Source organism: Strix aluco, chromosome 20 (genome assembly GCF_031877795.1).
Source record: "Strix aluco isolate bStrAlu1 chromosome 20, bStrAlu1.hap1, whole genome shotgun sequence".
NCBI classification, from domain to species: Eukaryota; Metazoa; Chordata; class Aves; order Strigiformes; family Strigidae; genus Strix; species Strix aluco.
Genome location: NC_133950.1, coordinates 15,112,972 through 15,126,198, shown reverse-complemented (window position 1 = coordinate 15,126,198; position 13,227 = coordinate 15,112,972). Strand labels below are relative to the sequence as shown.

Here is a 13,227-nt window from a genome sequence, read left to right as displayed (position 1 = left end):
GATCAACAAATTTACTTTACACGTCACTTCTCAGCAGCAACAGTATCAGACACAATACAACATCAAAGAAATCAAATAGGGAAATAAAAAAAAGCTACTCAAGACAAAACCAAGCAGTGACAATAACACTCCAGATTTGGTCTCATTTCCTTACTATCAAATGGGGCGGATGGGGGGAGCAGTTGCAGACAAATAATTGAGGATTTTTAAAATCTGTTTAAACAGCCAAAGACAATAGTAGGAAATAAGACAAGAGGTCTTGGAATAAGCTCTCTTAACACCAGCACATTTTTACTTTACATTGTTCTAGTTCTGCACTTTTACTTCTCAAGTGACAGGCTTTTTTATTCCTGCGTCCAAATTTCCTACGAAGCTTTGCAGTGCCAAACATTTTCAGACTGGGTCTTGACCATGACAGTAAATTAAAACATTCTTAAATTGCATGAAGCATCACATATCTTTCCAGAAAGTGGATAAAAGAACAGGATCATCATCTGTAAAAGGCATTACAGGAACAATCTAACAGCTTTCTAGAATTACTACAAATACTCCAGTACCTCATACACATAAGTCCCCAATAACACATATGCCTAAAAAACCCACATACACAAAAGGAAGGACTGTATACAGTTCATAAAATCTCTTGCAGTATTTTCCAGCTTTTGAAGACAGATTTCCACCCTGTTTTAATCCAAACTGAAGCATTTACCTCTACCTACAGAAAAGCAATTATCTGCTTTGGGAACTATACACCAAAAAATAAAACAATGATAGCAACTGGGTTCCAGTCCTGGAGAGAGGAAAGGGTAAGTGGAGCAGATAACAGTGTTTGTGCCTACTGGTTAATGAAGCGCAGGGAGGAAGATTTCACCAAAGCTCTGTTGATGCAACATTAATTCCAGGATATTGCAGTTAAGTCGTGTTATGGATGTATCACAGTTGTTTTAGTATTTGGGGTTAATTTTAACCAGCCAGGCAAATTCCAAAGTACTTTGCTTGGCTGTCAACCAACGTAGTAACTTTTACAATAGCAAAAGCAGCAGCAGTTCAGGCTACTTTCAAATACCAGAGTTTATGATCATTCAATATTATCAAAATCAATTACCTTGCATATGTGCCATCTCCATTTTACAACAACGGACACAGGCTCACTTCCCTCTGCACCAACCACAAAAGTACATTTATCATGCCAAAACCAGCAGGAACTCTCATGAGAATGCACTGTATTTCCAATTGTTAAAATATCAGTACTTAGCTGCATAGTATAAATACAGACATATGTTGTCTTGGTGAAGTTTTTAACTTTTTAATACAAGAAAGACATCATGACAGCATAGACCCCCACACAAAAATGGCAGCTCCCTTATAACTGAATGGTGCAGGATTGCTTGCCTGTACCTGAGCCCCTCGGGGAAACAGTTCCCAAAAACAATGGAAGGAAGTGAAAGATTTCCAATTAAATGAGAGGCCAACTTAAAATAAATAAATATTTGAGAAAACATAACTGAACTCAGCGTAGACCTGCTTCACTTCTCCCAACAGATCTTACAGTATAAGCTGAGAAATTTTGAAAACAATGCACTGAAAATACCCAAGGTACCAAAAACTTTCACCTCATTTTCTTCCAGTTCATATCTCCATAGTCTTGCAGGCAATTCAGTTACACTCTAAGAATTCAGAATAAATGTAACAACATAGCAATGAATACGACGAAAGCCCACAGGGGATGAGCAGCTTATTCTCTCAAACTGCAACTTGAGTTTGTCTGTCACCATGTGCCATCCACTCTACAGGAGAAAAATGCAAAAAGGAGAAACACAAAATGTATGTCCAACTATGCCAACACACCTAAAAAAGAAAAGACCCCATCCACGCAGTAATGTAAGCGACTGGCATCGTAGTCTTCAAGCACCCTGCTAGTTACTGTCACCCTTCTGCAGTACAGCTATTGCTGCATACAGTAGCAGTGTTCACAGATAACCTGGAGTTTTTACAAAGCAAGGGAAAATAAAACCCCTCTCGTGCAGTCAGCTTCCGGACCACGTCCCAGGTTGCAATGCCTCTTTGGATACCAAACTGTCGTTATACCCATCCTGTCCATCTGACACTTGAATCAGGAGAAAGCAAAACAAAAGACAAAACCCCATCGAACCCTGTGGTACCTTGCAGGTACCTGACAGGTGGGATTCTCAGGGCAGAACAGCCCAGGGCACTTGGTAGCAAAGGCCAAGATCATTAGTTACGAGATGCTCATTAAGGAGCAGAACCTCATCAGCATCTTGGCGTTCAGCCTCACACCCTACTGCCCCGGGTGCAGCTCCTCTCTAAACCGGCTTGGCGAAACAGCTGTGACCAGTCTAATCGGGTATCACCATGTGTCTCTGGATGCCTCAAACTCAACTACAGGCCAAATTATTTCCTCCCAGATGTATAACCGACGCAATAGGGCCGTGTGCCTCGGAAGTAGACAGCAGAGCAGCAGCCTGAGTGCTCAGTGTTACAACTGTTTTCTGTATCAACACTCTTCACCTTCCTGCAAGATACAGCAGTTGCTTCCACGTGCCCAGGGTCCGGCTCTGCTGCTGCCCGCAAACCCAGACACTCCAGCCCCAGCTAAACCGATCCGCGGCCATCAGGGACGCAGCGAGGGGAGGCACTGCACAGAGCAGCTCCTTCTGTAATACGTACTGGAGACCTGACAGTGAACAGCTCTGTAAATGCAGAGCTAGCCACAGCAATTCCAGCTTTCCCTAGTACTGCCACAAAAAATATTCTGCAGAATAAACTACAAGGTTTTCCACCTTTGCACCGCTTCCTACTGTAAAAGCAATACGACTCCATCTCGAGGAGTCTCAGCGTTCCTGGCTGTGAAGAGGGGGCAGCTGTGCCCTCCCTGGAAATGTTACAGGGCTTTTTGTACCTCTGACCTGCTCTAATGCCCTCAAATATCATGTGAGAGATATATAAATGCTTTTCCACTCAGTTACTATATCCCTCTCATATCCTCTTGCTACACGGGGACTTGGGAGGGGGAGGCAAGCAGCTCTGGTTGGGTACCTTGTGTAAAACAAATCAAAAAGGCAAGTCTTACATAGTTCCAGAAATCCACAAGTTGTTTAAACACAGTCAAGTACATTCCTTAAACTACTGCACAAATTTCCATCTTTTAACATATACAAAGAACTGAGATTAATGGTGAATAAAACCCACCAGTGCACAGAAACCAGGCTCCAAGATCAGCTGTCGCTGTCCACAGCGGCCGGGGGGAGCCCCGGCTCTCCCACCTCCCCGGAGCCATCAGCATGCTGCTCGCTGCAGACTCCCCAAAGACTGGAGCAACATGAACTATTTTAAAAAATAAACACAACCACATCAGTAACACTTTCTTCCTCTCTACTGCCCAATAATATTCTTTCTCTTGCTTGCTCATAAAATAAATCTGTCAGGATACTATATGAGATTACCTATATATTTAAATGATGATCTTGGCTTATGATTACATTATCGCTGTGCTTCAGGGTACGTGCTGTGGGGAAGGCAGCCCAATCCTAGGAGAGTATTATTTTCAAGTGACTTTTATTGTCCATTATCTTACACCATTTCTGTCACAGCTATGATGTCTGGTAGGAATAGTTCACAACAGAAATATCTTTGTCGTTAGTATTCTCATTGCAATTTAGTCAGATCAACCTTTAAATCTCATCCATCATACTGAAGAGCTCTGGCAAAGCAAGCGCAGTAATATATGCTTCCATGCAAAACCTAATTACAGACTAGGTTAAAAAGCCTACCCCATTCCTTCTGCAGTGCAAGGTGACAGGAAATCCTGAGCATCCCTTGGTTTCTCACTCTCCCTTTTTGCTGGTGAAGTGCGTAACCCGTTCATTACAGCAGACTGATTCTGTCTGGCACATGACAAACTTACTTGAACCTAACAATTAAACTTCTGACAGCGTTTCCAAAAGCAGAGAGTATTTACTGTAAATGCTTGACAATTTTTTCCTCTCTGCTCATCTCTCTCAACAGTCACCTTATGATGACTGGAAATTACCATAAGCAAATAGCAGTCTAACATCCAAAAAAACCCTCATGTTAATGTGAAATACACACCTGCCAACACTGAAAAAAAATATGAATATGAATGTTGAAGGAAACAACATGAGGAATGCCACTGAAATGCATGAGACAGGAGAGAATGCTGCAAGAAGAGAGTTAAATAATACAATTCAGTAAAATACTGTTCAGAACGAGCTGCCTACACAACCTACAGCTGGCCGGAGCACTGCGGCGGCACGGCTGCCTACAAACACCAGTGGCCCTGCAGAGGAAGGACCGTACGGTTTGTCTTACCAACAGCTCCAGATTGCAATGAGGGCATTCCAGCAAGAACTGTTAAACAGAGTGCAGATTTATCACCAGTAAATAGGTTCAAAATTTCAGACTTAGCACTAAGATGAAACTGTATCTATAAACGTACACACGTAAATGTAACACAGCAGGAGTTACGTACACCTGCAAAGCCCAAGAAAGCATAAAATATATGGAAGCATGAACAGACTCTTAAAAGCAATATATTAAGATCGCTCAGTTACACAACTTTGTTAGATTTAGTAATGCCATCCATGACCAAAGTGCTAATATATTATCTAATATAACTTTACTTATCCTCACTGACATAAGCTCTAAAGGACAAATGAAAACTGGCAGAAATCAACTTTCCCAGCCTTTAATGTCAGGGAAACTTCAAAGGGCAGGCCCTAGATCTAGTACTAAAAGTAATAAAAGCATCAGTCACGAAATGCAGCTAAAGACAACAGTTGTGTTTCAAAGTGAAATTTTCTTTATCAGTATTTTCAAGTACTAAGGACCCCACCTGTGTTTTTTAACTCAACCTTTATTTCAATTTAAAAGATGGATATCTTTATCTTTGAACACTTTCAGAAGCATATCCTCATCCAACCTTAAACAACTCATATTAACATGTTACAAATACTCAAACTATGGAATTGACCTCACAATAATACAAAAATATATTTATGCATTTATATATTCAAAATTTTACAAGTAGCTGCTGCCCAATCAAAATGCAGAAAGTCACAGCCCTCAGTGAAAATGTAGCTGCAATTTATAAACCCCTAAAAAAGATGAGGATGTAACAAACTGACCACTGAGCAGAAGAACAGTGTTTTAATCGCACCTTCCATTTTACAAGTGTTGGAATTACCCTGAAAGCAGGTGCAGATGGGTTTGTGTTAAGACTTTGTGCAGACCTTTTGGTAAGATTTTGTGCAAAGTAGATTTTCAACAGCCAGTAATGGAGTGCTGGCTTCTCGAAGATCCAAAATCCACTAACTGAGAATGTTTTAGTAAAATGGCTGAAAAGCCCTAGAGCCTTTTCATACTATGTCAACAACTGATATTCATTAAACAAATGCTGTGACAGACACTGTAATTCACTGTTCCATACCTAGAAGCAAAATGACATTAAGTCAACTATTTAAAGCTATTCAGAGCCATCTCGCTGTAGATGTCAATAAAACAAATGCTTCCTGCCAATAATTAAGTATCTGTGTCAAACTCCCCACTCTCTTTCAAACCACTCTCTACATCCAGCTCAGGTCCATATTCTCATTTTAAACAAGCAAGATTATAATTTCAAATACTCTCTATTCTAGTTTGGGGACAAATCTAGTAAAATGACTTGAAAATACCAAGGTCTGACACAGTATTCTCCCATCTTCAGCTGTATTACTATGCTTCAAAATGCTACTTGAGTTTATACAATACTTCTGATAGAAAGTTTCATATGCCCTTTACTATCATCAGTTCTCACCACCAACCAGGAAAGTAGTTATCTTACTTCTAGTTTTGGTTTAAAAAGGTTTAATCTGAGCTAAGAGTTAGGTTTTGGTTTTTTCCTATATTGCAGTATTTGCTCCCTAGAACTTTGTCCCAAATCAAAAGACTTAATTGTTTGTAAAAGTCTTATGAATACACTTTCGATGTTAAGTAGCTCAATCCATCCATTACAAGGGGTGGTTTCACACAGCTCCTATGAAACATTCCCAGGATCAGTGCCAAGAGGACTTGGTGATTTATAGTTATGACTAACTAATCAATGTGATAAGGTAAATGTTCCTTTTCAGCAGCCTCATTGGAGTATTCCTTATTTCACTGCATGGAATTTCCTAGAGCAACACCACATGCAAATATTTATGTACAATGTTTGTCTAAGATGTAGATAAATATCAAATACACATTCACATCCAAAATTGAGGATGGATAGCAGTCCATGGCATTTAAAGTGACAATAGTTCCTCTGAAGAGAGGTAATACTGTGAACACAGTAGAGCAATAGTAGGTTGCATTTTTCCCCCCAACTAGTTTTCACTTATGCATGTTTCTGATAAAGAAACCAACATACCTTAATTTATATTCTTCTAGATGCAATTTTGAGCCTTCCAAAAGTATTCACTATATTCATTTTTACAACCTTTGCAACATTAGAGATAGACCTCTCAGGCCACTACTGCTGCTAACAAAACGCATGTTAAAAATAAACACATACTAAATCTACCTGGAATTTTACTCTATTGCTTACTAAGCATGCAACAACATGCTCACCTTTTAATTTATAATGCAATAAAGCTTTCAAGCCTGAAGCCAAATTATTTAAGAACATTTCTGTTATCCTTCTCAGAATTCATTCATTTCTGATGAAGGAAAGATTAAATATAGGCTGGAAATATATTCATAACGTATATGTTCACAGAAACTGCCAGACATTTTCACATCATTAAATCATAACTGAAGTAACTAACATCACATACAGCTACGAAACGTGCACTGTCTGTACCAGTAATGTCAACTTCATTATCATGCTGGCTGTACTGGCTCTCTTCTGCATCAAGGGAACAATCAGCTATTTGCACATAAGTAAGCAAACTCACTGTACTACCAGCCAGTTGACAATCTACCTGTGAAATGCAAACAGTTTCCACTCTCGATCAACACCTGAAGAGCCCTCGTAAAAAAGAAGAGCCAAAAATCAAGTAGTAGGGAAGACCAACTGTTCCCAACCTATGGCAAAAACATCCAATTTAAGCCAATCCCTAAAATAAGCTTCTACCACACACAACTAAGAATCCAAACTACTCACACAGCTTGTCCCTATCAAGACACCCTTAGCAACTAGCCATCTCAAACAAGAGCACAAGCAAACGGATCATCTTAAGCCAGTAAGACAAAAACATCCAAAGTACAACAAAAATTTAAAATAAGCTCTGCTGCTACAGCCCCAAAACCCAAATGTGGGAACTGTTCAGCATGGTCTGTTCTCAGAAAGCTTAACAAACATATGACCTTAAATCCTAACAGTCTTCTATAAATACATATATACATATGTGATTAGAAACACCACCACTTAACACTGATAAATACCTTTTAATTAGCACACTTCCAAGCACTTGACAAGTATTAAGCAAACCTCACAGAAATACTTCTGAAATATTGCTGTAATTTCTCAAATGTTTAAGGAAATCTTAGGCAGACCAAAGTACAAGAGTAAGCCCATGTCAGATGGGCTAAAAATTCCTGAAACCTGCTGTAACCACTGTTCATGCAGTTTATCTCTAGAGCCATTAATTTGAGTCTTTAATAGCCAACATATCTGCCTCAAATACAGGGAAAAGGAATGGAGGAAGATATAGACAGATACAGATATATGCTCACCCAACTTCAAAACATCAGAACAACAGCTTGAAGTATTTACATTTCTCATTATCAGAATTAAGAGGAAATGATGTCGAGAATTATGCAGCCCAGCCAATCTAAAGATTCATATGATTCAAATCCAAAGGCAACTTCAAAGCCACCTCATAAAACCCTGCGCAAACTTCCAAGCAGCCAGATGCTAGCATTGCAGGAAGAGCTTTCACAGCATCTGGATCTTGCAAGCAACAGCCAAACGGAAGCAGAAACTCTTCCCCGTATAAAAAGATTTAACATTTTTCCACTTACAAAAATAGCTATGTCAGAAATATGTTTGTATTTTTTCCACCTCAAAATATTCTAAATAAGACTGTATTATCAATATCGCTACAAGCTGTCTTATCTGTTCTAAACAGTCAGCTTCCCTACACGTTCCTGAGTATCTGGACCTAATGGCACCAGTTTTTTCAAAAATTAATGCAGCTCTTTAGTTCATATCCATACTTCTATTTCACTGTACAGAACACACCTCCATCTCCATTCCCACATGAGCACAGTTTTCCTTAAAGAACGAGATGCATTCACCAGAGCCTTGCAGATCAATGCTACGGGGTAAAACAAAAAAGATCTGTTCTTTATAATGTCTGCATAGTTACTTTTATTACTTATTTTGACGACAGACAGGGTTAATGAAGTTCTTGCAGAGAACTCTCCCTTTCCTGGGCTAAATGCCCAAATTCTTTCAGGATTCACAAGACTTGTCTATTTAAATTGGGTCCAATTTTTTTTTTTTTTCCTACAGAAAGGCCTGCACAGAATGTTCTGAAGAGAAACTGGGAATTAACCTTTCAAGAAAATTATAACTAAACGTGCAAGCTCTGTGTAAGAGACAAATCACATTTCACACTATATTCTGCCCTCTCTGTAACAATTTTCTATTATTCTAATAAGCTTCAATGTTGAAGCATAAACTCAGTAGTATCAGATTATTAAAAACCATAAGCTTACTCATGCAAACAAAAATATTCTATCCTGCCCACCCTGCATTTCTTTCCCAACCTCCCTGACTGCCCAGACACCGCACTGATCTCGGATTAATACTGTGCTGTTAGAACCTTCACCTATTTGAGGAGCTAGAAAAATTATGCTTTACTTACCAAGACAACAGCTCCACAGTTTCCCTTCCAGTTTCTTGTCTGAAAAATCTCAGCTATATACCACAAGGTGCCTTCCAGACACTCCCAGCTCTACAGTAATATATTGATCAGAGATGGAGCAGTTTCTCCCCATACAGGTACAAGAAACTGGCAGAGTGGCGAAGACTTGCCCTGCCCTGGTCTTTCCTTCCCCCTAAAACTGAGGTTCATCTCACAGCTGGTTTGCAGATACTACACAGTCCTTCAGATAATAGTAAAAAACCCACTTGTGTCGGAGAGCATGAAACCAAAGAATTAACAGACGTTTGCAAAGGCCTTTACCTTATGTTCTCAAAATGCAGCATCTGTTCTATCTACCTCCAGATACCTATGAGCCACAGCCATGACGAGAAGTACTTCAGGTTAAAATGCTAATGCAATTAAAAGAAAGAAACAAAAAAGTCCAGCTGAGGCACAGAATGCAATTTAGTTTTCAGCAATCCACGCACTAAGTAAAATGTAATTTTCCAACCATCTCAAATAACCAGTTTTTAGGAGTAATTATGCAGAACACAGCTGAAAATATCTAAAATGGACCAGTTCATCAACATTCGAAGACAACTGTTTACCATCAGATACTTACACAAATGCAAAGGTTTGTTTCAGAAAAGAAACACAAATATTTACAGTATTTCAAAATAAACTATAATACGGTTTAGTAATATCAACGCACATTATGTTGACACCTGATTAATACCTGTAAATAACACCCTACTACTCATCAAAAATTTTTCAAGTCCAGCAAAATCCACACACAGCCAGTGAAGCAGCAACCAACAGAGCAAAGCAAGTACAAAAGCAGAAAAATAAAAATTAAAGAGCAGTGACAGCAAAGGATCAAACTGAGCTAATGTAGAACAAACCAGCTTAAAGAGCTAGTAGAAAAATCTAAATGAATAGTGATGTAGCAATTTATTTTGAAATAACATGAATTAGTGTATTAAGTGTCCAGACTCGACTGGAGTCAAAGCTGAGGCCAAAACATGCCTGTCCTGATTCCACACTCCACTTTGCTCTAACCTCTAGACAGTATCACAGAATCAGCGTGGACCACCACAGTGATGTCAGCAGGATCCTGCAGGGATTTATAGGTATTTGGAAAGCAAAAGGAGTGTGTGGGCAAGGTTTCCATAAAAACAACAAAGCCATTTCAGTAGCACGCATTCCTGTGAGTGGACAGAGTTCCCACACGACAACCAAGAGCTGCATAACAACTTGTTTTAAAAGAGTGTGTGGAAAAGGGGAACACATGGAAGAAAACCACTTAAATAAATAGAAAATAGTTATTAATGAATTTGCAACATTGACCAGGTGGTTGACAGACATGGACTATTTCAGATCAAACCAAGGCAAGAGAGAGGTGAATCCAAAGTCCCAGAAACGCGAACCCTCAGCGTAGGGAGGCAGAGGCAGGACTGCACCATCCAGTTTGAGAGGTCAAACCCAATCTTTAAAACATGGGAGGTGGGAAAGAGAGCTGCTTCAGCACAGCAGGTAGTGACCCTGGCTCCACTGCATGACGACTCACTCCCTGAAGAGTTTACTGTCTAAACCAAGCCAAAAGGCTACTAGTAAAATGGTATTTAGTCGCTGGAAGAACATAACTGCCATGTGCTCTCAGCAAAATGTACAGCCACGTACTTGCAAGCACCAGTGTTTCATGCTACGGTAACAGCAGGAAGGAAAAACTATGGACAACAGCAACTGAGTCCGGAGGGGAATTAATGCCACTTATTGGATGCATGAACAGAAGCTACCCTGGTTATTACTGCTGCCTGATGACCTAAGAGTAGATGTAAATTTAAATATGGCCCTGTATAACAAATTAGAGACAGTCTCCAAAGGGAAACTATATTCCCCACATCATCTAGCTGCTTTTATCAAACTCATTACTGCCATCTATGTCACCAAAAAAAATGAGCAAGCTGGCACTCAGCTGTCCCCAATTTCAGAGGAACAATAGAAAAGATAACATGCGACTTCAGCAAAGTCTGATAAGACTCGTGATGAATGATTCATTTCCAACTTTACTTCCTCTGGAGCACCACATGCAAACAGATTATTAAAAAACACACACAATGCTCATCTCCTGCCAACCCAGGCTTCACTTTCACTTAAGCTTTTCTAGCTGACCAACACACCAGCCAGAGGAAAGACACTGCCAGGTTCTCCAGCCAGTCCACAAACTCTGAAATAAAGCTGACAAAAGGCAGGAGGGCACCTCAGAGACCCATGCCACGGCCACGCTGTGCGGGAGAGAAGATATCAGCACAAAGCTCCCCCACACAGCTGCCTTCAGGAAAATCTAAAACCAAATACTCCAAAAGATGTGAATAAGATGACTAGGAGAGGATGGTCTGAGCAGTGCTGAAATATTCTTTTTCATTGCCTTGTTATTGACGGAATGAATGATGCTGAGGCAGTAAACATTTGACCTTACAATTCTGAAAATAAAGTTCTTATTTCCTTCATCACCCCTTTGACATTTTTCTAATCCATAAGTAAACAGAATATTGAGGGGTTTTATGGGAAAAAAAAACCCACACAAAAAAACCTGGAAACATCGTAGTGTGATGTGCTTACAAAACAACCAACACCAAAAAACCCCTGTCTGAATCCTTGAAAACAACACGCACTTCACCGAGGGCGACAACCTACAGCACATTATACCAAAAAACCTACAAGGTCTGTTTGTCCATGAGAATGAATCATGGTTTACCCCTGGGAAAAAAAGAAAAGTACATCTAGAACACGGGCTCCTTTGGGGACTTATTAGATTCTCAAAAAGCCATCGTAGATGCTCAAACCTGCTTTTGCAGCAGAAACTTCATCTTGAAAATATACAAGAGAAAAGCCTAAGTGAAGAAAAGCTGGTAGATCTCACTTCAGCATTCACAGGTAACAAAAAGAAGAGACTACAGCACTAGACTGTTTAGCAACTCTGGCCTTATCTACCTTAGGCTTTCCAGAAAATTTCCTACCATTCTACTGTTTCCAAGAGCTTAGTGGCCACGTGAACACTGAGAGATGCTCCCCAAATCCAGGATTTCCAAGTCACCAGCAATTTTCTTGACTACACACACCTCTCTCCCACCCTGCAGCTCCAAACTTGTTCTCAACAGGTAGAATGCTACAGAAACAGGGCATGTCCCTGTGCTACACCAGGATCACCACCATCAGGTCGCACCACTGTGGTGGTGCTGATGACAGCAAAAGAAGCAAGGGGAAAGGCAATCTCGAGAAGAAAAACTCCAGAGCCGGGAGATGACTCTATTCTCTCTTTCCATAGGCCAACTGAAGGCCCAGAGTCAGAGCAGATTTTCACTGTAACATGGACAACTACAGTGAGAACATAAAATCAAGTCAGCCATCCCTCCCTACTACAGAACCAAATCCTCCCCTAGAGTGCCGTGTGCTCACAACACAAAATCTTTGACTTACAGCAGTTTCATCAATAATCAAAAACATTTTAACACTATTTGCAGCAATTTTGCCTTAAGTATCTGCAACTTGATGAACAGTCTTTTCTTCACAGAGAACGGCTGCAAGTTTCCCCTCTCCCTGCATTAGTGATGAGCACAAAAGCTAAAATAAGTCATCACAGTCACTTTAAAGTACAACCCAGGGAGACTAAAAGAAATCCCACTGAGTAAGTCAGAGTAAGTTATTGCATACCTTAATATACAAAGAACTAAGAGCAAACACAGGTAAAGAACCGTACCCAACACTGTTTACTCTTGGATGGTAAAGTTCTTACAACTGACATCATGTTATAAATTGAGTAATTGACCCGCAAGGAAGTAAGGAGCTCAAGAGAGTTAAAAATTACCCTATAAATACCATAAAGATTAACAGTTTTGTAATACCCACCCAAGAAGCGCTTACTCTAAGTAGAATGATTATGAAAACACAGCAAGAATATTTACCACATAGTACTGAGTTCAGTATATACAGACTGCCACAAAAGGCAGCACTGGTTCTTAATATAGTGACAGCTGAAAGTCACCACTTAGGTTTCTCAACTGATTAAAGGGTAGCATACAGACACACACAGTTGTGACTTATTTGCTTCTTGGAATACATTCTTATATTTTTAAAAACCTTTTCAAGGTTGCTTGGAGGTTTTTTTGTTCCAGTTTAACATTTTTGATACTTCCATTTTGCACAGCTCTGACAGAAGAACTAATGAAATACTGACAGCACGAAAGAATGAAAGCAGAACTTCCATGAATGAAAGAGGGAATTTTTGTGTCCATGTTTGCTGATACCTATTCTACTCTGAGTCCCTGCTCTTGGAGGAAAGGAACCTTAAAACATCTAT

The 13,227-nt window shown here is 39.9% G+C and overlaps 1 protein-coding gene across 4 annotated transcripts in view; it reads right to left on the bottom strand.

The window, feature by feature from the left end:
• Window positions 1-13,227, bottom strand: part of NEK6 (NIMA related kinase 6) — a 69,232-nt gene that overhangs the window by 48,339 nt on the left and 7,666 nt on the right. The window contains exon 1 of one of the 4 annotated variants that reach the window (XM_074846597.1): window positions 3,211-3,230. The exons of 2 other annotated variants lie outside the window; for them this stretch is intronic. The gene's annotated coding sequence lies outside the window, so the exon portion shown is untranslated. Of the gene's footprint in view, window positions 1-3,210; window positions 3,231-13,227 lie in introns of those variants that run through there. One more of the 4 variants, XM_074846598.1, reaches the window with a different exon arrangement.